The 3,639-nt window shown below is 38.7% G+C and overlaps 1 pseudogene; it reads left to right on the forward strand.

Annotated features, from left to right (window-relative positions):
* Window positions 1-2,777: 2,777 nt before the first annotated feature.
* LOC103608274 overlaps window positions 2,778-3,639 on the forward strand; it is a 1,680-nt pseudogene continuing 818 nt past the window's right edge.

A 3,639-nucleotide genomic window follows, 5' to 3' on the forward strand; every position in this document is an offset into this window, starting at 1 on the left:
TGCCTTTGTCAAAGATCAGATGGCTGTAGGTGTGTGGGTTGATTTCTGGATTCTCTATTCTATTCCATTGATCAGTGTGTCTGTTTTTATGCCAGTACCATACTGTTTAGGTTATTATAGCTTTGTAGTATAGTTTAAAGTCAGGTAGTGTTATGCCTCCAGCTTTATTTGTTTTTGCTCAGTGTTGCTTTGGCTATGCGTGGTCTTTTGTTATTCCATATAAATATCTGGATAGTTCTTACCAATCCCGGAGAAGTCCTCTGTACTTTTACATATCTGCCACTAACCCCTCATTTCTTCCTTTGAAACTATTTCAGATATAACTTGTCCTCCCTTTCTACTGCCATTCTCATAGTCTGTTTTTTCCTTTAAAAATAAAAACATTTTATTGTGGTAAAGTATACGTAACAAAAAATTTATATTTTAACCACTTTAAGTGTATAATTCAGTGGCATTCACAATGTACAATTAAGTACATGCACAAAGTTGTACAATTGTTACTATTGTCCATTTACAAAAGTTTTTCATCATCCCAAACAGAAACTCTGTATCCATTAAACAATAATTTCATTTACCCTTTCCCTCAGCCCTGGGTAACCTCTATTCTGCTTTATATCTCTATGAGTTTACCTATTTTAGGTACCTCATATAAAAGGAGTCATATAATATTTGTCCTTTTGTGTCTGGCTTATTTCACTTAGCATAATGTTTTCAAAGTTCATCCATGTTGTAGCATGTGGCAGAATTTCCTTCCTTTTTATGGCTGAATAACATTCAATTGTATATATGTACCACATTGTTTTTTTATCCTATTCATCTGTTGATGAATACTTGGGTTGTTTCCTCATTTTGGCTATTGGGAATAACTCTGCATGAACATTGGTGTACAAGTGTCTATTTGAGTCCCTATTCTCAATTCTTTTGAGTATCTGTATAGGAGTGGAATTTCTGGATCATACGGTAATTCTATGCTTAACTTTTGAGGCATCATCAAACTATTTTCCACAGCAGCGACACCACTTTATGTTCCCATCAGCAATGCACAAAGGTTCCAATTTCTCTACATCTCCATCAATACTTGTTTTTTCTCCCCAGTTTTTGAATAATAGCTTCCCTAAAGGGTGTGAAGAGGTATGCCATTGTGGTTCCCGTATCCTTTGGCTTCATCACTTGTGCCTTGATTGATAAAACAGTCTCCTTGGGAATAAAATTGCCCTCCTCCACCTATGCCCTCCACCTATGCCCTCCACCTATGCCCTCCCTGTCACATTNGGCCCTCACAGTAAGCTTTTAAAGTACAAATCAAATCACATCTCTTCTCTGCCCCCAACTTTGAATTGTTCCTTGTTTCTTTCATAGTGAAAGCCGAAGCCCATGGGGTTCTGCATTGTCTTTCCCTCCCCACTTGCTTTATGGCCTCAGCTCCTTCTACTTCGCCACCACTCACTCTGACTTTATGGGGTGTTTGCTGTTTTCCTTGAGCTCTCTGACCTCAGGGCCTTTGCATTTACTTGCATTTGTTCTCTTCTTGGAAGGCTTTTTACTCCAATACTTAGGTGGCTCACTCTGTCACCTCCTTTAGCCTTCATCAGTGCCACTTAACTGGAAGGTCTTCTTGACTGCAGTGTTGACATAATACCTCCATTATTTCCTACTCCACTTCCCAGCTTTATTATTTTTTATAGCACTTGTCACCACTCAGCAAATTTATGNTTGGCTTCATCACTTGTGCCTTGATTGATAAAACAGTCTCCTTGGGAATAAAATTGCCCTCCTCCACCTATGCCCTCCACCTATGCCCTCCACCTATGCCCTCCCTGTCACATTTGACCATTGTTGCTCATGGATCATGATGTAGATTTGGGCACTATTTTCATAAAGATGATGATGGAAATGATGAGGCTGTAGAGTATGTGCAGTATAGAATAGAGAAGAGAGCACTGAAAGAGAAGACGATGAAGGCTGATCATTCAAGAATATTTTTAAAGGAACAAAGGGAGTCAGAATACAGACACTGACAGGGGTCCCCTAAAAGTCCAGGGAGGAGAAAATTTTGAGGAAGAAGTGATAAGCACAGAGTCAGGTATTTTGAAAAGTGACCACTGGTTTTGGCAATTAATAGCAAACAATTCATAGCCTTTGAGGAAATATATACTCAGTTTATATTTATACTCCAGTTTATATTTACAGGAGGAGGTGGGATAGAATTAAATATTAGAGAATTGACAAGAGAATGAGGGAATTATTATTATTTTTCAAGATGATTATCAGTAAAGGAGAGGGGGATAGTAGAAGAGTGAGGACAAAGCTTCTGTGTCTATGGGCTTTGTATTTCTGGTGCCACTGAGGCTTTGGCCAGGACAGATCCTGACAAGAGATATCTCCTTCTATCTTGGAGAGGTAGCTCCTTCACATTTTTGAACACCTGCATCCTACTAGGACCTCACTTGTGAAAGAAATGAAAAGAGAAAGATGGTGATGTCATCAGCCTTAGCAGCCTTGATCTGAAGGAGCCAAGGAATAAAAAAGTTCAGCCTGTAGCTGGGTCACATCCTCAGCAGTTTAATCTCTTCCATAAGAAATGGAGCTTTGGTTAGAAAGTACAGTTATTTACCCTTTGTGGTGACAGCACATCCCAGGCATGTCCCTGGAAGTCACTTAGCAGATCAATGTCCCCAACACCTACTAAAAGAAGAAATAGTAGTTAGGGATGTTAGATGTCATGTGAAAGAGCCTTTAACTACTCAAGCGATCAGACATCAGGGGCAATATGTAATATGTCCTGAAGGGAATAGGATTTAACAGAGGATCTCAAGGTTGCAAGAAAGGTATACCATGAGCTCATGTCACACTTGGCTATTGTTTTAGAGGGAGAACTCATGCATGTTTGGTGATTTGAATGCTTACATACCTCCGCATAAAGATTTGTTGGCAAGAATAGGAGGAGCAACAAAACCTCATGGAACAGTGAAGCAGATTAGGCCCATTCTTGTGAACCGGTTACCAGGATTAAATGCCTATAAAGACTATTGTATTAATCAGCTTCTGGCCAAAGCTCTTCTTCTTAGATCCAAGAATCCAAGGCTTCTTGAGCAGTGTCTTGAGTCTCCTTTTGGTAAAAAATGAGATCTTTGGAACTTGTTAGATATTCCTTGAAGTCGCCTAGTCTAACACTCTTTAGTGTGAAAAGAAATTCTTAGACTCACTCCAAAATGCCACCCTGATGTTGAGCATCTGGAGAATGCTGTATTGATAACACAAGAGTTCCCTCTGATATTAGCTTGAAGAAATGTGAATCAGAATGTTAGTATTGTATTGACAAACTGGAATATCTAGCTGAAAAAGTATAAAGACGCTAGAATTGAAACAAGCAAAGCATTGCTTTGCCATGGGGAACTGAAAAATAAAATAGGTATTAACTTTTATTTCCCTGTTTCAAGACTTAGTTCTGACTTGACTTGTTACATGAAACAGAAAAGGAGCATTACTTTTATTAGGTTTACTGGTAACCAATGTGAGTCTAAGAGCTAGTCTTTGAAGACCTGCAGGATGAAGATGTGAGAATGGGAAGGTCCTTTTGAAGATCTTTCATTAGTTCACATAAAGCTAAAAATATTTTTGGAGTTCATTTTTTTTTTT

This window comes from Galeopterus variegatus, unplaced genomic scaffold, assembly GCF_000696425.1.
Source record: "Galeopterus variegatus unplaced genomic scaffold, G_variegatus-3.0.2 Scaffold8239, whole genome shotgun sequence".
NCBI lineage: Eukaryota > Metazoa > Chordata > Mammalia > Dermoptera > Cynocephalidae > Galeopterus > Galeopterus variegatus.